Raw genomic sequence first — 22337 nt, 5'->3', positions numbered from 1 at the left:
AGTGGCCATGGCGGTGGACTTTGATGTGGACATGGTGGGAGTGCGGGTGGGAAGCGGTCAGGGGAAGGACCTTGACAGCGGAGAGCTGTCTTGACTCCAGGTCTAGACGCCGTCCCAGTGGGGCGGAGACTGTAACTGCCCCAGAGACATCAACGACCTCCCTCCTATCAGGCTAAGCAGTCAGATCTCAGGGGTGCATGTGTGTGTGTGTGTGTGTGTCTTTGCGTGTGTGTGTGTGTGGGGTGGTGGCGGGGCGTGGAGGGATTGAGATGAAAAGAGGCCAAAGCGACAAATGCAACAGGCGATCTTTGACAAAGGAGGACTCAGAAAGCCGGAGGCTGGTAGAGGTCGTATTGGGGACCACGGTGGGAGCATGGTGGTGGGGCTGGCGGTGGACATGCGGTTGGTGCTGAGGGTTCTGGGGCGTGGGTTGGTGGTCGTGGAGGTGTTTCGTGCTGGTGCCGACTGGGTGGGTCTTGGGGCTGGTGGGGGTGGCAGTGTCTTCAGTGGTGCCACGAGGAGAGGAGCGGAGCCAGTGGTTGAGCAGAAATGTCGCGGGATGAAGGGAACCCAGAGGGCGCGCGCTGCGATGATACTGTGGAATTGCTGGAAACCTCGCCACTCGCCATAACGACTTTGTGGTCCTGCGGGAGAACGCAACGAGGGAAGAGTGAGTCCTAGGGGAGGCAACTTCGTCGGTACTGGTTGTGCAAACACAGTCTAATTGTAGGAGTGTGGCAGAGCCAGCCAGAGAGCGAGGAAACACCGCGAAAGTTGGAGAAGTGGGGCGTGCGAGTGGCAGTGCAGACGCGGTGCCTGGCAGGAGTCCTTGAAGTGACAGGCGTGCCTCCAGCGGGGGTAAGGGTAGTGGAGAGAAAACGGTGTGTGGGAGTGGCCATGGCGGTGGACTTTGATGTGGACATGGTGGGAGTGCGGGTGGAAGCGGTCAGGGGAAGGACCTTGACAGCGGAGAGCTGTCTAGACTCCAGTCTAGACGCCGTCCCAGTGGGGCGGAGACTGTAACTGCCCGAGAGACATCAACGACCTCCCTCCCATCAGGCTAAGCAGTCAGATCTCAGGGGTGCATGTGTGTGTGTGTGTGTCTTTGCGTGTGTGTGTGTGTGGGCGGGGGTGGCGGGGGCGTGGAGGGATTGAGATGAAAAGAGGCCAAAGCGACAAATGCAGCAGGCAATCTTTGACAAAGGAGGACTGAGAAAGCCGGAGGCTGGTAGAGGTGGTAGTGGGGACCACGGTGGGAGCATGGTGGTGGGGCTGGCGGTGGACATGCGGTTGGTGCTGAGAGTTCTGGGGCGCAGGGTGGTGGTCGTGAGTCGTGGAGGTGTATCGCGCTGGTGCCGACTGGGTGGGTCTTGGGGCTGGTGGGGGTGGCGGTGGCTTCAGTGGTGCCACGAGGAGAGGAGCGGAGCCAGTGGTTGAGCAGAAATGTCGCGGGATGAAGGGAACCCAGAGGGCGCGCGCTGCGATGATACTGTGGAATTGCTGGAAACCTCCTCACGCGCCATAAAGACTTTGTGGCCCTGCGGGAGAACGCGACTAGGGATGAGTGACTTGTAGGGGTGGTGACTTCTTTGGTAGTGGTTGTGCGAAGACAGTCCAATTGTGGGAGTGTGGGCAGAGCGAGGCAGAGAGCGAGGAAACGCGGTGAAAGGTGGAGAAGTGGGGCGTGCGAGCGGCAGTGCAGACGCCCGTGGTGTGCGGCAGGAGTCCTTGAAGTGACAGGCGTGCCTGCAGCGGGGTGAGGGTAGTGGAGAGAAAACCGTGTGTGCGGGTTAGCGGGCAGGACGGGAGGCGCGGGGCTGAGCGTTGGGCGGGAGCCGCGCAGGTGCCTGGGCGGGCGGTGGAGAGGAAGCGTAGCCGGGGGCTGGCCGCGTGCTGGCTGGAGCAAAAGGGCACGGCACGCTGCATGGGCCGGGAATCGAACCCGGGCCTCCCGCGTGGCAGGCGAGAATTCTACCACTGAACCACCCATGCTCCCGTGGCCACCACCACCCGACGCGCTTGTTCAACTTGTTCAATTTGAGCAGGAGGCGGACGCGTGGCCCAAAAGGGAGGCCCCGGGCACGGCTAGGGCCCTAGAGGGCCGTGCGGATTGCGGGACGGTAGCACTAAGGCGCAGAGGGACGGAGGAGGACTCGGCCCATCCTGCACCTACCTGCACTCCCCAGTACGGGGCCGCCGCCACACGGACGCGGTCGCCAGAGGAAGCCGGGAGCCAGACCAAGCGTGACCCGAGCGCGCGAGTGAACGCCCACCAGGGCAGCCCATCTGTGGCGGGTGCGGCTGAGCACCGACGATCCCTTCAGAGCCGCAGCCCCGACTCCGAGGCCCTTTGGCGGCGGGATATCTAGCCTGTGCCGCGTGTGCCAGGCCGGACTGGGGGTGGAGAAGGGAGCGCGGGCTGCGCGCTGCCTGGGGGTGGTGGCGGTGCGCGCGTGTGTCCGTGTGGGTGTGTGCATCGCACGTCTGTGTCTGCACGTCTGCGCTCGCGCGTGTCTGAATCTGCGTGCGTGTGCGCGTGGACGTGTGTCTCTGCGTCTGAGACGGCGGCCTCCCAGCGCCGCCGGCGCCCCCGAGGGACGCTACGGCCAGAGACCAAAGGTGTTTGCGCTTTGGCCGGCGGCACCCCGCGCGGGTCCCGCTCTAGTGCTTTTGGTGCGACGCACGACCGCAGAGCGAAGAAAGGCAGGCAGGAGGGCAGGGAGGGTGGAGGGAGGCTGAGAAGGAAGAGAGGTGGAAGTGAGGAAGGAAGGAAAGAGGAAGAGAGGATGGGGGAATGAAGGGGGTGACACGAGGAAGGGAGGAGAAATGCATTTTCGCGAGGGTTCGGGTCGCTGGAGCCCGCTCACGGGCCTATGGGCGCCAGGCAGGCAGGCGTGGCTGTGCCTAAGAGGCTCCGGCGTCCGAGAGGCGTGGGTACCGCAGGAGCTGGAAGTGCGGCGAGGTGGCAGGAGCGCGAGTGCGGCACGGTGCGTCCGGCCGTCAGGGGCGGCGCAGGCCTGGCCGGGCGCATTGTTTGTGCGTGCTAAAAGGTGGGCTTGTCAGGAGTGGGATTCGAACCCACGCCTCCAGGGGAGACTGCGACCTGAACGCAGCGCCTTAGACCGCTCGGCCATCCTGACGGCGGTGCCAGGCTCGCCGCCGCTCGCCTGGCTGGGAGCCGACGCCAACCGCCGGGCTCTCGGCCTGGCGCGCGCGCGCGCTTGGCGCCTGGCGGGCGGCTGTGTGCGCGCGCCACGGGACGCGACGGGCGCGCGGGCCGACCGGACGCGGAGCCAGGTCAGCAGACGCCCCTGGCTCGGCCTCCGCCGGCGCCGCCCCCGCGCCCGGCCTCCGCGGGCGCCGCCCCCGCGCCCGGCCTCGGCCGCCACCAGCGCGGCTGCCGCGGAGCCGCGGCGCGGCGCGCGCCCACCTCCCGCACACACGCGGCCTCGCTTGCCCTCGAGGACCTCTTCCTCCCGGCACGAAGCCCGCGTCGGGGGCGATAGGCAGCGCGCGCTCGGAGGAGGCAGCGCCGCCCGCCTCGCTCCCTCCGGCCCCCACCCCACCGCTCCCCACCCCACTCCCGGGTGCGAGTGCTGGTGCTCGTCCCGCTCCCAGGACGGGTCGCGGGCGGGGGCCGCTTTGTTGGGCGACGGGGTTGGTTGGTTTGGTGTCGGGGCGGGGCCGCGCACGGGCACGTGGCGGGCGCCCGCGGCGGGCAGGCGTTCGAGGGCAGGGTAGGCGACGGCCGGCAGCCGCGGAGCGGTCGGGCGTCAGGGCGCCAGCCGCCGCCGTCCTCGTTAGTATAGTGGTGAGTATCCCCGCCTGTCACGCGGGAGACCGGGGTTCGATTCCCCGACGGGGAGGCCAGACGCCCTTTTTGGTGGCTGGCGCCGCTCTCCGCCCGTCCAGCCGCTCGCCCCCGGGGACCCCTTCTTGTCCTCCCTCCGCCCTCCAGCGAGCCGCAGGGCGCCATCTCGTGCCCAGCCCGCCCACCGCCGACCATATACATGCCCACTCCCACCCCCACTCCCATTCCCTTCTTCCTCGCGGGGCGCTGGGTTGGTCGCCACGGCCGAGCCAGGGCCTCCTCTCGCCCGTCCCCACGGCGCCGGACGAGAGCCCCCGCCTCAAGTGGCTGCCGCCCTGGGCCCCTGGCGACGCGACGCACAGATGCCCAGCTGCCCAGCTGCCCAGCTGCCGAGACGGCTGGCAGGCGGATCCGTGCCCTCTGGCTGCGGGAAGCGGCCTTGCCGAGCGGCCGCTGCACCAGGGCTTCGTCCGGCCAGCCGGGGGGCGGGTTGGGAGGTCGCGGAGGCCCCCGGCAGCGGCAAGGCAGCGAGAGCGCCCCCCAGAGGCGGTCCAGGGCAGGGCGCGAGGGACTGGGGCGACTCCGCCCGGTGGACGGCCGTGGGTGGGTGGCGCCTGTGGCGGTGCCGAGCGGCAGAGCTGCCGAGCTGCCGAGCTGCCGAGCTGCGTGCAGGGCGTCGTGACGGAGCTGCGCCAGGCGGACCTGGCGGCGGGAATGCGCTCGTGCGAGCCGAGGGCCTGGCGTCTGGGGACGGCCCGGGCCGTGCAGCGTTGGTGGTATAGTGGTGAGCATAGCTGCCTTCCAAGCAGTTGACCCGGGTTCGATTCCCGGCCAACGCAGCCCGCCCACCTTTTGCCAAGCTCCAGCGACGGCCCAGCCGGGGCTGGGGCCCGGGAGCCCAGTAGCTCGCACCGCGGCCGGGTGCGCGCAGTGTTTTGAGCTTCGAGTGTGCTGCAGGCGGAGAGGAGGCTAGGGCCACGCCAACTGCCAAGGGCGCCGGGCGGCTGCACTTGGAGCTCCCTGGAGTGGGCCGGGGCCTGGGCGCCGGGCCCAGGAGCTGCAGGCCAGGGCCGAGGCTTCACGCTCCCTGGTGGTCTAGTGGTTAGGATTCGGCGCTCTCACCGCCGCGGCCCGGGTTCGATTCCCGGTCAGGGAAATCTTTCTTCTTCTCCCCTGCCCACCGACCTCGCCTCTCCAGCGCGCGAGGCCGCCCGCCCACGAGGCGATCCCCACCACCCCATCCCCTCTTTTAGCCCAGGCCACTGCTCGCCGGCTTCGCCCTCGCCCCGCGCCCTCGGCGACCCCAACAGGGTTCCCCGGAACCCTGCACGCCCGCCCAGCCCAAGCCCAAGCCCAAGCCGTGCACGGTCCAGCCGCCCGCGGCCCTTTTGGCCTGGCTCGCCCACCTGAGGGCTTTGGCGCCTTCCGCTCCTCCTCCTCCTCGGCCGCTCCCCTCGCTCCCGCTCCCGGTGGGTCCTCAGCCCGAGTGGCCGGGGCAGCCTCTCCCCCTCCCCGCTGTCGCCACATGCACACAAACCCGCGTCCCGACACCGCATGCGTGGGGACCCTCCGGCGCCCGTGGACCGCTGCCGCCGCGACCCACCCGAGGGCTGACGAGCCTCCCCCTCCTTCCTTCCCGTCGCCGTCGTGGGGGCGGGGGCGGCAGGGCAATCTCCCACAAGTCGGGCCACGTGCCGGGTCCTGCGCTCCCCTGCCTCGCTCCTCATGGCAGCGGGCGCTCCTGCCGCGCTCCGGGCCTGGCCCCCGACTAGCTGCGTCTCCCGTGGGCCGCTGATCGGGCTCCACGTGCGGCCTGGTCTCGGGCCGCGAGGAGAGCAGAGAACCCTACTGCACTGCACGCACGAGGTGGAGGAGGTGTGAACACGAATCTGGACGCGTGGGGGTGGCCTGGCCACCGGACGGTGCAGGTGAGAGAGCAAGGGGGGGGATAAAGAAAGCCACTCAGGAAAACCCAACGGCCAAGCAGACGGGGTGGGGCGGTTGGGGTCCGGGGGGGGCGCGGGGGGCCGTGGGCGTGGTGTTGGTGGAAGCAGGCGGGTGACAGGGTGGACGTCGAGCCAGCGTTTCCTTCGAATCGCATTAGCAATGCTCTGGTTCCAATGACAGCGTGGCAAGTGCGTCACCCGGGGCATCCCGCCCCACCCCCTGCCTCCAGCCCGCAACACCCCGACCCTACCGCCCAGATGGACTTCTGCCAGGTCCCCATTGCCGCCTAGCCGCACGTCCCTAGCCCAGAGGTACTGCATCCCTCGGTCCATGCCTGTACCCATCATCTTCTGCAGATGCTCCCCGAGGTAAGTCGCACACCCCAGTCTCCTTCCCGCCAAATCTCGGGCTCCCGCCTCGGCCAGGAGTCCGACGTTTACTCGCAGATGGTCTCCTCCGGATGCGAAGCGGATCGCCGGTGGGCCGCACGACCCTGCGCGGGCACCCTCTCCGGAGGTGAACAAAGCCGTGTCCCACGTGGGCGGGAGCCCCCATGGGCGGGCCGCTGCTTACCATCACCGCAGGAGGTCCCCTCACCGCCCTTGCCGGTGTGCTGGGGGTGAGCGTGGGTGGGTCACAGTGCGGGATGAGGGCGCTTGTTTCTGCGGGTGCACTCCCATGTGCGGGTAAGAACCCCGAGACAAGATGACCTCACGAGGAGCAGACGATGGCGCCTCGCGTGCTGGCAAGTGGGGAAAGGAGTCCAGGGTGCCCGGGCACAGCGTGGGCGCAGAGGTGTGGGACTGGCCACTGAGGCAGGAGCTCTGCTGAGGCCTGGGGCGGCACGACCTTTTGGCCCACGGGCGCTTTGTGCACGCGGGTCGGCGAGCTCTGGAGTAGGGGCGGGGTCGGAGTAGGAGCGCGCCTGAGCAGCCTGTGGCAGGGCAGGGGCAGGACTGGTGGGAGTGAGGCTCCGGGCCTGGAAGAGGGAGACGAGGGGGGTAGGGCCCAAGGGGTTGGTGGCGTATGTAGGGGGCGAGCCGGGAGGCTGGAAGGAGCAGCAGGTGGCAGGCTGCAAGGAGGAAGATGGATGCCCCTGTGGTCAGAGAGGACCTCGGCGGGCAGGCCAGTCTGCTGTGCGGGGCTGTGCTGTGCTGGGCTGGACTGGGCTGCAAGGTGGTGAGGCAAAAGGAGGCGGGGAGCGGTGTTGGGGATGGGGGAAGGAGGAAGGAGGTGGGGGTAGGAGTGGCCATGGCCGTGGACTTGGATGTGGACATGCGGGGGGTGCGGGTGGGAAGCGGGCAGGGGAAGGACCTTGACAGCGGAGAGCTGGCTAGACTCCAGGACTAGACGCCGTCCCAGTGGGGCGGAGAATGTAACTGCCCCTGGAGACATCAACGACGTCCCTCCCATCAGGCTAAGCAGTCTGGTCTCAGGGGTGCGTGCGTGTGTGTGCATGTGCGCGCGCGTGTGTGTGTGTGTGTGTGTGTGTGTGTGTGTTTCGGGGGGGATTGAGATGAAAAGAGGACAAAGGGACAAATGCAACGGCGATCTTTGACAAAGGAGGACTGAGAAAGCCGGCGGCTGGTAGAGGTGACGGTGGGGACGATGGTGAGAGAAAGGTGGTGGGGCTGGTGGTGGACTTGCGGTTGGTGCTGAGAGTTCTGGGGCGCGGGGTGGTGGTCGCGGAGGTGTTTCGCGCTGGTGCCGACTGGGTGGGTCTTGGGGCTAGTGGGGGTGGCGGTGGCTTCAGTGGTGCCACGAGGAGAGGAGCGGGGCCAGTGGTTGAGCAGAAATGTCGCGGGATGAAGGGAACCCAGAGGGCGCGCGCTGCGATGATACTGTGGAATTGCTGGAAACCTCGCCACTCGCCATAACGACTTTGTGGCCCTGCGGGAGAACGCGACGAGGGAAGAGTGACTCCTAGGGGTGGCAACTTCGTTGGTACTGGTTGTGCAAACACAGTCTAATAGTAGGAGTGTGGGCAGAGCGAGCCAGAGAGCGAGGAAACACCGCGAAAGGTGGAGAAGTGGAGCGTGCGAGTGGCAGTGCAGACGCGGTGCCTGGCAGGAGTCCTTGAAGTGACAGGCGTGCCTCCAGCGGGGTAAGGGTAGTGGAGAGAAAACGGTGTGTGGGAGTGGCCATGGCGGTGGACTTTGATGTGGACATGGTGGGAGTGCGCGTGGGAAGCGTTCAGGGGAAGGACCTTGACAGTGGAGAGCTGTCTAGACTCCAGGTCTAGACGCCGTCCCAGTGGGGCGGAGACTGTAACTGCCCGAGAGACATCAACGACCTCCCTCCCATCAGGCTAAGCAGTCAGATCTCAGGGGTGCATGTGTGTGTGTGTGTGTCTTTGCGTGTGTGTGGGGGGGCGGGGGTGGCGGGGGGCGTGGAGGGATTGAGATGAAAAGAGGCCAAAGCGACAAATGCAACAGGCGATCTTTGACAAAGCAGGACTTAGAACGCAGGAGGCTTGTAGAGGTGGTAGTGGGGTCCAGGGTGGGAGCATGGTGGTGGGGCTGGCGGTGGACATGCGGTTGGTGCTGAGAGTTCTGGGGCGCAGGGTGGTGGTCGTGGAGGTGTATCACGCTGGTGCCGACTGGGTGGGTCTTGGGGCTGGTGGGGGTGGCGGTGGCTTCAGTGGTGCCACGAGGAGAGGAGCGGAGCCAGTGGTTGAGCAGAAATGTCGCGGGATGAAGGGAACCCAGAGGGCGCGCGCTGCGATGATACTGTGGAATTGCTGGAAACCTCGCCACTCGCCATAACGTCTTTGTGGCCCTGCGGGAGAACGCGACGAGGGAAGAGTGACTCCTAGGGGTGGCAACTTCGTTGGTACTGGTTGTGCAAACACAGTCTAATTGTAGGAGTGTGGGCAGAGCCAGCCAGAGAGCGAGGAAACACCGCGAAAGGTGGAGAAGTGGAGCGTGCGAGTGGCAGTGTAGACGCGGTGCCTGGCAGGAGTCCTTGAAGTGACAGGCGTGCCTCCAGCGGGGTAAGGGTAGCGGAGAGAAAACGGTGTGTGGGAGTGGCCATGGCGGTGGACTTTGATGTGGACATGGTGGGAGTGCGGGTGGGAAGCGGTCAGGGGAAGGACCTTGACAGCGGAGAGCTGTCTTGACTCCAGGTCTAGACGCCGTCCCAGTGGGGCGGAGACTGTAACTGCCCCAGAGACATCAACGACCTCCCTCCTATCAGGCTAAGCAGTCAGATCTCAGGGGTGCATGTGTGTGTGTGTGTGTGTGTCTTTGCGTGTGTGTGTGTGTGGGGTGGTGGCGGGGGCGTGGAGGGATTGAGATGAAAAGAGGCCAAAGCGACAAATGCAACAGGCGATCTTTGACAAAGGAGGACTCAGAAAGCCGGAGGCTGGTAGAGGTCGTATTGGGGACCACGGTGGGAGCATGGTGGTGGGGCTGGCGGTGGACATGCGGTTGGTGCTGAGGGTTCTGGGGCGTGGGTTGGTGGTCGTGGAGGTGTTTCGTGCTGGTGCCGACTGGATGGGTCTTGGGGCTGGTGGGGGTGGCAGTGTCTTCAGTGGTGCCACGAGGAGAGGAGCGGAGCCAGTGGTTGAGCAGAAATGTCGCGGGATGAAGGGAACCCAGAGGGCGCGCGCTGCGATGATACTGTGGAATTGCTGGAAACCTCGCCACTCGCCATAACGACTTTGTGGTCCTGCGGGAGAACGCAACGAGGGAAGAGTGAGTCCTAGGGGAGGCAACTTCGTCGGTACTGGTTGTGCAAACACAGTCTAATTGTAGGAGTGTGGGCAGAGCCAGCCAGAGAGCGAGGAAACACCGCGAAAGTTGGAGAAGTGGGGCGTGCGAGTGGCAGTGCAGACGCGGTGCCTGGCAGGAGTCCTTGAAGTGACAGGCGTGCCTCCAGCGGGGTAAGGGTAGTGGAGAGAAAACGGTGTGTGGGAGTGGCCATGGCGGTGGACTTTGATGTGGACATGGTGGGAGTGCGGGTGGGAAGCGGTCAGGGGAAGGACCTTGACAGCGGAGAGCTGTCTTGACTCCAGGTCTAGACGCCGTCCCAGTGGGGCGGAGACTGTAACTGCCCCAGAGACATCAACGACCTCCCTCCCATCAGGCTAAGCAGTCAGATCTCAGGGGTGCATGTGTGTGTGTGTGTGTGTCTTTGCGTGTGTGTGTGTGTGGGCGGGGGTGGCGGGGGCGTGGAGGGATTGAGATGAAAAGAGGCCAAAGCGACAAATGCAGCAGGCAATCTTTGACAAAGGAGGACTGAGAAAGCCGGAGGCTGGTAGAGGTGGTAGTGGGGACCACGGTGGGAGCATGGTGGTGGGGCTGGCGGTGGACATGCGGTTGGTGCTGAGAGTTCTGGGGCGCAGGGTGGTGGTCGTGAGTCGTGGAGGTGTATCGCGCTGGTGCCGACTGGGTGGGTCTTGGGGCTGGTGGGGGTGGCGGTGGCTTCAGTGGTGCCACGAGGAGAGGAGCGGAGCCAGTGGTTGAGCAGAAATGTCGCGGGATGAAGGGAACCCAGAGGGCGCGCGCTGCGATGATACTGTGGAATTGCTGGAAACCTCCTCACGCGCCATAAAGACTTTGTGGCCCTGCGGGAGAACGCGACTAGGGATGAGTGACTTGTAGGGGTGGTGACTTCTTTGGTAGTGGTTGTGCGAAGACAGTCCAATTGTGGGAGTGTGGGCAGAGCGAGGCAGAGAGCGAGGAAACGCGGTGAAAGGTGGAGAAGTGGGGCGTGCGAGCGGCAGTGCAGACGCCCGTGGTGTGCGGCAGGAGTCCTTGAAGTGACAGGCGTGCCTGCAGCGGGGTGAGGGTAGTGGAGAGAAAACCGTGTGTGCGGGTTAGCGGGCAGGACGGGAGGCGCGTGGCTGAGCGTTGGGCGGGAGCCGCGCAGGTGCCTGGGCGGGCGGTGGAGAGGAAGCGTAGCCGGGGGCTGGCCGCGTGCTGGCTGGAGCAAAAGGGCACGGCACGCTGCATGGGCCGGGAATCGAACCCGGGCCTCCCGCGTGGCAGGCGAGAATTCTACCACTGAACCACCCATGCTCCCGTGGCCACCACCACCCGACGCGCTTGTTCAACTTGTTCAATTTGAGCAGGAGGCGGACGCGTGGCCCAAAAGGGAGGCCCCGGGCACGGCTAGGGCCCTAGAGGGCCGTGCGGATTGCGGGACGGTAGCACTAAGGCGCAGAGGGACGGAGGAGGACTCGGCCCATCCTGCACCTACCTGCACTCCCCAGTACGGGGCCGCCGCCACACGGACGCGGTCGCCAGAGGAAGCCGGGAGCCAGACCAAGCGTGACCCGAGCGCGCGAGTGAACGCCCACCAGGGCAGCCCATCTGTGGCGGGTGCGGCTGAGCACCGACGATCCCTTCAGAGCCGCAGCCCCGACTCCGAGGCCCTTTGGCGGCGGGATATCTAGCCTGTGCCGCGTGTGCCAGGCCGGACTGGGGGTGGAGAAGGGAGCGCGGGCTGCGCGCTGCCTGGGGGTGGTGGCGGTGCCCGCGTGTGTCCGTGTGGGTGTGTGCATCGCACGTCTGTGTCTGCACGTCTGCGCTCGCGCGTGTCTGAATCTGCGTGCGTGTGCGCGTGGACGTGTGTCTCTGCGTCTGAGACGGCGGCCTCCCAGCGCCGCTGGCGCCCCCGAGGGACGCTACGGCCAGAGACCAAAGGTGTTTGCGCTTTGGCCGGCGGCACCCCGCGCGGGTCCCGCTCTAGTGCTTTTGGTGCGACGCACGACCGCAGAGCGAAGAAAGGCAGGCAGGAGGGCAGGGAGGGTGGAGGGAGGCTGAGAAGGAAGAGAGGTGGAAGTGAGGAAGGAAGGAAAGAGGAAGAGAGGATGGGGGAATGAAGGGGGTGACACGAGGAAGGGAGGAGAAATGCATTTTCGCGAGGGTTCGGGTCGCTGGAGCCCGCTCACGGGCCTATGGGCGCCAGGCAGGCAGGCGTGGCTGTGCCTAAGAGGCTCCGGCGTCCGAGAGGCGTGGGTACCGCAGGAGCTGGAAGTGCGGCGAGGTGGCAGGAGCGCGAGTGCGGCACGGAGCGTCCGGCCGTCAGGGGCGGCGCAGGCCTGGCCGGGCGCATTGTTTGTGCGTGCTAAAAGGTGGGCTTGTCAGGAGTGGGATTCGAACCCACGCCTCCAGGGGAGACTGCGACCTGAACGCAGCGCCTTAGACCGCTCGGCCATCCTGACGGCGGTGCCAGGCTCGCCGCCGCTCGCCTGGCTGGGAGCCGACGCCAACCGCCGGGCTCTCGGCCTGGCGCGCGCGCGCGCTTGGCGCCTGGCGGGCGGCTGTGTGCGCGCGCCACGGGACGCGACGGGCGCGCGGGCCGACCGGACGCGGAGCCAGGTCAGCAGACGCCCCTGGCTCGGCCTCCGCCGGCGCCGCCCCCGCGCCCGGCCTCGGCCGCCACCAGCGCGGCTGCCGCGGAGCCGCGGCGCGGCGCGCGCCCACCTCCCGCACACACGCGGCCTCGCTTGCCCTCGAGGACCTCTTCCTCCCGGCACGAAGCCCGCGTCGGGGGCGATAGGCAGCGCGCGCTCGGAGGAGGCAGCGCCGCCCGCCTCGCTCCCTCCGGCCCCCACCCCACCGCTCCCCACCCCACTCCCGGGTGCGAGTGCTGGTGCTCGTCCCGCTCCCAGGACGGGTCGCGGGCGGGGGCCGCTTTGTTGGGCGACGGGGTTGGTTGGTTTGGTGTCGGGGCGGGGCCGCGCACGGGCACGTGGCGGGCGCCCGCGGCGGGCAGGCGTTCGAGGGCAGGGTAGGCGACGGCCGGCAGCCGCGGAGCGGTCGGGCGTCAGGGCGCCAGCCGCCGCCGTCCTCGTTAGTATAGTGGTGAGTATCCCCGCCTGTCACGCGGGAGACCGGGGTTCGATTCCCCGACGGGGAGGCCAGACGCCCTTTTTGGTGGCTGGCGCCGCTCTCCGCCCGTCCAGCCGCTCGCCCCCGGGGACCCCTTCTTGTCCTCCCTCCGCCCTCCAGCGAGCCGCAGGGCGCCATCTCGTGCCCAGCCCGCCCACCGCCGACCATATACATGCCCACTCCCACCCCCACTCCCATTCCCTTCTTCCTCGCGGGGCGCTGGGTTGGTCGCCACGGCCGAGCCAGGGCCTCCTCTCGCCCGTCCCCACGGCGCCGGACGAGAGCCCCCGCCTCAAGTGGCTGCCGCCCTGGGCCCCTGGCGACGCGACGCACAGATGCCCAGCTGCCCAGCTGCCCAGCTGCCGAGACGGCTGGCAGGCGGATCCGTGCCCTCTGGCTGCGGGAAGCGGCCTTGCCGAGCGGCCGCTGCACAGGGCTTCGTCCGGCCAGCCGGGGGGCGGGTTGGGAGGTCGCGGAGGCCCCCCGGCAGCGGCAAGGCAGCGAGAGCGCCCCCCAGAGGCGGTCCAGGGCAGGGCGCGAGGGACTGGGGCGACTCCGCCCGGTGGACGGCCGTGGGTGGGTGGCGCCTGTGGCGGTGCCGAGCGGCAGAGCTGCCGAGCTGCCGAGCTGCCGAGCTGCGTGCAGGGCGTCGTGACGGAGCTGCGCCAGGCGGACCTGGCGGCGGGAATGCGCTCGTGCGAGCCGAGGGCCTGGCGTCTGGGGCCGCCTCGGGCCGTGCAGTGTTGGTGGTATAGTGGTGAGCATAGCTGCCTTCCAAGCAGTTGACCCGGGTTCGATTCCCGGCCAACGCAGCCCGCCCACCTTTTGCCAAGCTCCAGCGACGGCCCAGCCGGGGCTGGGGCCCGGGAGCCCAGTAGCTCGCACCGCGGCCGGGTGCGCGCAGTGTTTTGAGCTTCGAGTGTGCTGCAGGCGGAGAGGAGGCTAGGGCCACGCCAACTGCCAAGGGCGCCGGGCGGCTGCACTTGGAGCTCCCTGGAGTGGGCCCGGGCCTGGGCGCCGGGCACAGGAGCTGCAGGCCAGGGCTGAGGCTTCACGCTCCCTGGTGGTCTAGTGGTTAGGATTCGGCGCTCTCACCGCCGCGGCCCGGGTTCGATTCCCGGTCAGGGAAATCTTTCTTCTTCTCCCCTGCCCACCGACCTCGCCTCTCCAGCGCGCGAGGCCGCCCGCCCACGAGGCGATCCCCACCACCCCATCCCCTCTTTTAGCCCAGGCCACTGCTCGCCGGCTTCGCCCTCGCCCCGCGCCCTCGGCGACCCCAACAGGGTTCCCCAGAACCCTGCACGCCCGCCCAGCCCAAGCCCAAGCCCAAGCCGTGCACGGTCCAGCCGCCCGCGGCCCTTTTGGCCTGGCTCGCCCACCTGAGGGCTTTGGCCCCTTCCGCTCCTCCTCCTCCTCGGCCGCTCCCCTCGCTCCCGCTCCCGGTGGGTCCTCAGCCCGAGTGGCCGGGGCAGCCTCTCCCCCTCCCCGCCGTCGCCACATGCACACAAACCTGTCTCCCGACACCACATGTGTGGGGACCCTCCGGCGCCCGTGGACCGCTGTCGCCGGGACCCACCCGATGGCTGACGAGCCTCTCCCTCCTTCGTTCCTGTTGTGTCCTGTGGGGGTGCAATGTGAATCGCCAAATATTTTCAGTATTTTAAATATCGTAAATATTTATGTGTATAATCTACTTTTTAAATTTGCATTTCTCTCTCGGTTTAGCTGATAGAATAATATGTACAGGTATTTTTTTTGCTGTTTGTTTCTCTCTTGATATTTTGACCCTAAAACTTTACTTATTTTCTTTTTTTCCCATCTGTTTATCCAAGTTGTGTGTCATTGAGGGGATGTGGTTTCGTTCTTCCTGATCCAGCTCATGGTCATCTTATGGTTACTTTTTGTTTATGTCTGTGTGTCCCTCAAAACATTGTGTTGGGTTCATTAGTTAATTCTGTATATTAAAACCATTGAAACAATGCAATTATATTAGTGTGTGTAAATTATTTCTTCAAATGACAAATGTCACATATTTTTACATGGAATAGACTTTTATCTGTTAAAATCATCTTATACAGTTTGAAATGGCAAAAATAAAACATCGAAACGTTTTCAATATTTGGAGCAGAGAAATCAGTTGTATTTTTAACATGTTTTCTCACGAATCGATAAGCAATGGAGATCAGGCAACTTGATCAGACTTATACAGTCCATCAGGGTATTTGCAGATTAATTTCAAATAGACATTCCTTTTGTGAAAATATTCAGTGGAAGTCTATGAAATGCCATTTAAAAGAAGTGATGTTTTCAATACTTAAACTTATTTTAATGTGAACACTTTGATTCTAATACTACGACTTGTACTGTGAATGCTTATGTTATGGCTTGAATAATGTACCCCTACATTTCATATCCACCTGTTGCCTCAGAATGTGACCTTATTTGGAAGAGGGCTTTTGCAGGTGTAATTAAGCATGTGGAGATAAAACCATTCTGGATGTAGGATGGGCCCTAAATCTAGTAAGTATTGTCCTTAGTAAAAGAAGAGAGAATACATAGAGACACAGAGAGAGAAGGCCATGTAAGATGGCGATGGAGGCAGGCAGAAATTGGAGTTATGCTGCCACAAGCCAAGGAATGTTGGGTGCGACTAAAATCGAGGAGGAAGCAGGGAAGGATTCTTCCCTAGTACCCTCAGAGGGAGAATGGTCCTGCCAAAAACTTGATTTCAGACTTCTAGCATCCAGAACTCTGAGAGGATACATTTCTGTGTTTTAAGATAGTCTGGCAGTCCTGGAAAACTAATGCGGTTTGCAGATTCACCATCTAGGTTTTGCAATTAACATTCCACTGTATATCCTTCACCGAATACCCATATATCTATCCAAACATGTATTTTGTGACATTGTTAACCTTATCAGATATTATCAATATTTCCAGTATTTGACAATGCAGTGTTGCTGAGGATCTGAGAAATGGTCATCATCCACTTTGTTAGAAGTGAAATAATATTACAAAATTTTAGAGAAAAATGCAGATCTATCTAAATTTTAAATGCGTTTATCTTTTATTAAATAATTCCACCATAGGAATTTATCTTATCCAAGTATTTGTACTAATAGGCAAATTTGTATGTTCACTCCTTTATTATATCTGTTATATAAAACTAGGAAATACCCAACATGTTCATAGTTGAAAGATTGTTAATGAACTACACAATACAAACTAGCTGCTTAAAAGTGAGAGTAGATAGGATAAGTGCATATTTCAGTTACACTTTTGTGATAGTCGGCTTCCAAGATAGCTTCTAATGATCACCACTTCTGGCTTACAAATCCTTTGCAGTCCCCTCCCACGCTGCACAGATTTTGTCTATGTGAACAGTAGAATATATTCCAAATGAAGGCATGTCACTTCCAAGATTAGGTTAGGAAATACGATGGCTTCCATCCTGGACTGGCTTTCTCCTTTTTATCTTTCACAGCCTTCTTTGTGAGCCAGCTGAGATTTTATGAGGACACATAAACAGCCTACAGAGGCAGCCCATAGAGGCTCCCAGGAAGAGGGACTGAAGTGAGCAAGTACCTGAATGAGCTTCACATGGAATCCTCTAGTACAGGGGAAGCTTCAGATGACTGCAGGCCCATCCTACACCTTGACGGCATCTTCATGAAGACCCTGAGGCGTAACCACAAAGATAAGATGTTCCTGGATTTCTGACTCCAGAAACTATGACATAAGAAATGTTTGTTTCAGCTGCTAAGTTTTGGAGGAATACATTACACAGCCATGAAACTAATATGAATAGTATGTTAAAAAAAATAAATTGTACCATGGAGTAATCATAATTATATTATGATAAAGGATATATATATATTTAATCTTTTTATATAAACTTGTGACATTCATAATGGATAATAATATGGTGGGTAGGGGCTCATGTCATTTGTCCCACTATATTATTTAAATAGCTTTACAAATTACTTTGTTATTGGTATAGAATTGAGCTTTATTGATGTATAACTGACATACATCAAAATGTACACATTTAAAGTGTGCAATTTGATAAGTTTGCCATATATTATAATCAAGATAGTGAACATATTATTCACCCCCAAAAGTTTCCTAATGCCCCTTTGTAATCCCCTATTTCTCATCCTTTCCAGGCAACAATTGATTTTTTTTCTGTCAGCACTGATAAGTTTTCATTTTCTAGAATATGACTACCCAATAGAATTTCTGTGATGATAAAAATGGTCTACATCTGTACTATCCAATATTGTAGCCATTACTCACATTGAACACTTCAAAAGAGGCTTGTGGAGTTGAGAAATTTAAGTGTAAAATACACACTGGATTCCAGAGACTTAGTATGAAAACAATGAAAATATCTCATTAATATTTTTATACTGATTATACATTGAAATGATACAATATATACAATATATATTGGGTATACTGGGTGTAATGGATTGAACTGGGTCCCTCCAAAATTCATATATTGAAGTCCTAATTCCCAGAACCTCAGAAGGTGAGTTTATATGTAATTAGTTAAGATGAATCATACTGGAGTACAGCGGACCCCTAACCCAATATGACTACCCATATTAAAAGGAGAAATTTGAATACAAAAAGAAATACACAAGAAGAATACCAGGTGAATTTTGGATTTATGCTGCTGCAAACCAAGGAACTATCAGATGCTCAGGAAGAGGCGCTTTATATATAAAACAGATCCTTCCATAGTGCCTTCACAGGGGTCATGGCCCTGCTGACATTTTGATCTGACTTCTAGCCTCTGAAACTGTGAAACAACAAATAACTGTTGTTTAAGCCACTCAGTTTGTGGTACTTTGTTATAGCAGCCCTATAAAGCTAATACACTGGGTTAAATAAAATATATTTTTAAGTTAATTTTACCTGTTGTTTTTTACTTGAAAAAGAAATCACCTCTTGAAGGAGGCCCCGACTCTTCCATTTTCAAATACCCACTAGAACAAACATATGGGTTTCTGAAAAAATCATACAATCCCATTTTAAACGAAAGCAACAAACGTACTCCTTAATGTGTGGCATGGTGGCTAAGGTGGTGTGGACTTCTACTGGTAAAGCAGTGAGAATGGAATTAAACTCCCCATACTGTGAGGGAAGGGACACCTTTTCCTGCCTTCATAGCTGGGAGGGTGGATTGCTACAACATGAGGAGCTGTGAGAAGGACATCACAGTCAGGAATTACAGTGGAGGTAGTAGCACAAAAATCTGGGAGAGTAAATCATTTATTTGTTTCTCAGCAATTTTTTTTTGTTTTTGTTTTGAAAAAGAAAATGGCTCACCTAATCCTATTTTGTTTAAACAAATATCAAAAGGAATGAGATAAGCCCTCAGTAAAATTACGTAAGTTAAGTGCTTTTTGTTTCCATTGTTCCAGCCCTTCCATGAACTCCCATCTCCCTTCTCCCTGGCCTCCTCCGTCATTGGCACAAGTTCTCAGTACTCTGGGTCTCTAACTCCACCGATGAAACTCCTAGCCTGAGAAGCTGATTCTAAGGTGTTGATAATCTTTTCTACTAGAGAAAAATGTTGGTAGTAAGAAAACAAAACCCACTCAGATCAGATTAAAGAAAGTCTGATTGTAAGCATATAAGAGGAAACCTCGAAGACAAGAAACAAAGTGTGATCGCGAGCTGACTAGAAATGAAACTGGAAGTGGTTTGGGGAAGCCAGAACCTGAAGACATGACCATTCACCCAAGTCTGCTTTTCTCTCTACTTCTCTATGGTTTCAACCAATCAGTGCTGTGTTCTCTCGCTCTCTCCCCTTCCCTTCCTCCCTTCCGTCCTCTCACCCTCTCTCAGATGGCTTTCTTTGCTTGTGCATGACCTCACAGGGTCTGACTCTATACGATCTTTCATCATCACCTAAAGTCTCTGTGCCTCAACTTAATTTAAAAGACAGAGTGATGAGTCATTGGTCCTTTCAAAGAACTCGCTCCTCCTTGGGCAATGCTGCACGTAGCCTGAATTGAGGTGGGGAAGAGGGGAAGGAATTAGGAGAGAGCTTCGTCATCCTGGAAGATTTGGAGCTGCTTCTTCTAGCTATGAGCAGGGCAAGGGAAGTGGAGCATGTGTATGAGGTATCTATTGACATCATCTGTCGACAACAGATGCTGGCATTACCTATATTTTCCCTAGGCTGTGGCTATTGTATTTGGATGTATAGTAAAAGTTACTGCAAAACTTCTATGTGTGTGATTTTATAAATATTAGAGGGATCATCCCCATTAGGGATGGGATGATTTTTTACTTTTTAAAAGGTGCCTACTAGAAAATCTGAATTTATATATGTAGCTCACACTACATTTCTGTTGGACAGCACCACGCTAGAGGTATACTTAGCAACAAATCTACCCTGTCAAGCTTACCAGGAAGCTGTTTCTTCTCTAAGTCCTTTATCTGTGAAGCCTATCTACTCCACATCTCTCATTAATATGGAGAGTCAATCTCTAATTAGCAAATAGAAACTGGTATTGCCTTTGGTATTTATTTAGAACATTTTTTCACTATATGCAATCCACCTCTCACACTCTCAAGTCCTCTAGATGATATTTGGGAGAATTCTCTGCCTTTGACATGTGATTCTTTCTCCTGAACAATTGTGAATTTGCCCTTTAAATCCATGAACTTCCAGCCATAGACATTTTTGCTGTTAACATATCAACACCCTTCCATCCATCTTGATCTTTCACCTGTCCTTTACCTCCTGCCCTCCAAACACAACAGAAAGTTTTCAAGTGCAAGAAATAAATTTGGTAAGAAAGCTTTAAAGTACTTTCAAATGCTATATATTCTGGGCAGGTGACTGTATAGGATGATTGGGTTAAGCAACATGATATAATGGTCACAGTAGTTAAAAGCCAGACTATGGAGCAACAATAGCAAAAGTAGACAAATGAAACTACATCAAACTTAAAACTTCTGCACATCAGTTAACAGAGAGAAAAGATAACCTATCAAATGGGAGAAAATATTTGCAAATCATGTATCTGACTAGGGTATATATATATTAAAATATATAAAGAACTCATATGACTCAACACTAACAAAAAACAGGTATTTCTCCAAAGAAGATATACAAATAGTCAACAAGTATATGAAAAGATGCTCAACACTACTAATTGTTAGAGAAATGCAAATCAAAGCCACAATGAGATATCACCTCACACTCATAAAGCTGGCTGCTATCAAAAAAGAAAACAAAGCAGAAAGTAACAAGTGTTGGCAAATATGTGAAGAAATTGGAGCCCTTGTGCACTGCTGGTGAGAATGCAAAATGATGGAGCTGTTACAGAAATCACTATGAAGATGTCTCAGATAATTACAAATTGAATTGCCACATTATCCAGCAATCCCAGTTCTTGGTATATACCCAAAAGATCTCAGAGCAAGGTATGAAAGAGATATTTGCACACTTGTGTTCATTGCAATGCTACTCACAATAGTCAACAGATGAAAGCAACCCAAATGTCCACTGACAGATGAATGGATAAATAAAATGTGGTATAAACAAACAATGAATGGAATATTATTCAGCCTTAAAAAGGTAATCCTACTATGACATGGATGAAACTTGAGGACATTATGCTAAATGAAATATGTTAGTCACAAAAAGACAAATACTGTATATTAAGCATATAAGTAGTCAAAATCATAGAAACAGAAAATAGAATGGTTGTTGCCAGGGGCTGGGGGAAGAAGAAAATGGGGAGTTGTTGAATGGGTATAGAACTTTAGTTTGTCAAAGCAAAAAAGTTATAAATATCTATTGTGCAGCAATGTGAATAGGCTTAACACTACAACCTATACACTTAAAAATGGTTAAGGTGGTTAATTATATATATTTTTTACCATGGTTAAAAAAAAAAAGACTGGGATCCTGGACAAGGCACTTAACCTCTCAAAGCTTTGGTTTCCTCATCTGTAAAAAGGACAGTCTGATCTACTGTTAAAAGAACATATGGGATGTGAACAGTTCCCAGGAATGGGCTGCTTTAATTTGTCTGATTTCTCTCAGACTGTTCAGGTACAGTTGGACAATATCCATTATATCACAGACAAATTTTCACAAATGCCTAGGGTGCCTAACTGGTTTTCTTGGTTTCACTGGAGATGGCTGGTAATTATAGATCTGCTTTGGTTATGTAACTGTATTCTTATTATGTTAATGTGTGTGCACAATTTAATTAGTAGTTTAAAACCTATACATGCTGAAGTTACTCTACAAGAAGATATGTCAAAGAAATAACCAATCTTCCCATGTTTTCTTCCATCTGCTACCTCTATAGCTTTTCTTTTTCCTTCCTAATTACAACCCTTAAATAGAATTCGTGCCTCATATCGAATTCACTGAGTATCATAAATTCTCCAAGTGGTAAAGATACCTCAAGACAAATGCTGGGCATAGAAGCCACAGGGCATAAATCTGCAAAGAAGTAAAAAGCTAACCTTTTCAAACAATATTGCTTCTCTCTCACTTACCAACTTTACATCTCCCTGTATGGCCCCGGAAGATGACTGGTTAGCCAGAGACGGGTAAGATTCCTCAAGGGAGGAACAACCTAAGACAGGCACAGTCGCAGGGGGGCCATCGGGTGAGAAATTGGGGATCAACTGAGGTGAGGCTTAGAACCTCACCCCCCCCCTGTTTTGAGAGAAATCTTCTGCATCCGTGGATGTTTTGTTGCCCTGGTCTAGCTTGGATTAACACATAGTCTACAGGCACACACCTGATCATCTACATTTGCTCTCTTACAGCACTAAACTATGTTTTCTACCTTTATCTTGCATCTACCTACCACTTCAGCATTTTATTTAAGAATAATAATAATAATAATAAAGGGAGAAATGTGGGATTCACATATAAATCAAGTATAAAAATCAAATGAATATTCATATTTGACCTGATTCTTTATATAAGTTCATAATGAGTGATCAAAACGGAAAGTTTTTGTCATGACTGCCCTTGTACTGTTCACCATGTAAGAACTTGTTCATTATGCTTCAGAAGATTGGAGACTGACGAGAATTAGGCTGGGGGTGGATTAATTATTGTGCATTGAGCATTGACTCCCCTATACAGAATTTTATTGTTGTTAACAACCATTTGATAATAAATATGAGAGACACCCTCTCAAAAAAAAAAAAAAAAAGGACAGTCTGTTACCTAATGGATGTTCATATAAAGTGGCTTTTATTCTTATGAGTGATACCAAGGGTTTTAACTTTAAATTTTCCTAAAAAGATTGACTTTTTTGTTGTTTAAGCTAATTCCTGATCAAAATTTCAACAAGAAGGCATTAGAAGGGACACAGGGAAGCTTTTGGAGACAATGGATGTGTTTATTACCTTGACTGCGGTGATGATAATCATGGTATGCCTATGTCCAAACCCATCAACTTGTGTACATTAAATATGTATATTTTTTGGTTTATCAATTATATCTCAATAAAGCTGTAGAAACACTTCCTACACATTCTTCGCAAGAGCTGTTCTACGAAGTCTGTCTTCAAAGACTGCAAACACAATCTTCATAGGTTCTCTATCAATTCCATTGACGTCACTTCCTAACAGCAACAAACCATACACATGAAAACCTGAAAAACCAAAACCCAACAAACAGAAAAATCTCCTCCCCAAAATCTTTCACCATGACACATTAATAAGAACAGTGATGGGAATGAGGG

At 56.3% G+C, this 22337-nt stretch overlaps 10 non-coding genes across 10 annotated transcripts; 6 read left to right on the top strand and 4 right to left on the bottom strand.

The window, feature by feature from the left end:
- Positions 1-1921: 1921 nt before the first annotated feature.
- Positions 1922-1992, bottom strand: TRNAG-GCC (transfer RNA glycine (anticodon GCC)). Its single transcript has one exon. It is a non-coding gene; the product is annotated as a tRNA-Gly (tRNA).
- Positions 1993-3057: 1065 nt separating this feature from the next.
- TRNAL-CAG (transfer RNA leucine (anticodon CAG)) lies at positions 3058-3140 on the bottom strand. Its single transcript has one exon. It is a non-coding gene; the product is annotated as a tRNA-Leu (tRNA).
- A 654-nt stretch (positions 3141-3794) lies between these two features.
- TRNAD-GUC (transfer RNA aspartic acid (anticodon GUC)) lies at positions 3795-3866 on the top strand. The gene has a single exon. It is a non-coding gene; the product is annotated as a tRNA-Asp (tRNA).
- A 712-nt stretch (positions 3867-4578) lies between these two features.
- Positions 4579-4650, top strand: TRNAG-UCC (transfer RNA glycine (anticodon UCC)). Its single transcript has one exon. It is a non-coding gene; the product is annotated as a tRNA-Gly (tRNA).
- Positions 4651-4895: 245 nt separating this feature from the next.
- Positions 4896-4967, top strand: TRNAE-CUC (transfer RNA glutamic acid (anticodon CUC)). The gene has a single exon. It is a non-coding gene; the product is annotated as a tRNA-Glu (tRNA).
- A 5741-nt stretch (positions 4968-10708) lies between these two features.
- On the bottom strand, positions 10709-10779 carry TRNAG-GCC (transfer RNA glycine (anticodon GCC)). The gene has a single exon. It is a non-coding gene; the product is annotated as a tRNA-Gly (tRNA).
- A 1065-nt stretch (positions 10780-11844) lies between these two features.
- TRNAL-CAG (transfer RNA leucine (anticodon CAG)) lies at positions 11845-11927 on the bottom strand. Its single transcript has one exon. It is a non-coding gene; the product is annotated as a tRNA-Leu (tRNA).
- A 626-nt stretch (positions 11928-12553) lies between these two features.
- Positions 12554-12625, top strand: TRNAD-GUC (transfer RNA aspartic acid (anticodon GUC)). Its single transcript has one exon. It is a non-coding gene; the product is annotated as a tRNA-Asp (tRNA).
- Positions 12626-13337: 712 nt separating this feature from the next.
- On the top strand, positions 13338-13409 carry TRNAG-UCC (transfer RNA glycine (anticodon UCC)). The gene has a single exon. It is a non-coding gene; the product is annotated as a tRNA-Gly (tRNA).
- Positions 13410-13654: 245 nt separating this feature from the next.
- On the top strand, positions 13655-13726 carry TRNAE-CUC (transfer RNA glutamic acid (anticodon CUC)). Its single transcript has one exon. It is a non-coding gene; the product is annotated as a tRNA-Glu (tRNA).
- Positions 13727-22337: the final 8611 nt, after the last annotated feature.

Source organism: Manis javanica, chromosome 14, assembly GCF_040802235.1.
Source record: "Manis javanica isolate MJ-LG chromosome 14, MJ_LKY, whole genome shotgun sequence".
Classification (NCBI taxonomy): Eukaryota; Metazoa; Chordata; class Mammalia; order Pholidota; family Manidae; genus Manis; species Manis javanica.
Note: the sequence above shows the minus strand (reverse complement) of the source record. Positions and strands in the feature narration are given on the sequence as shown.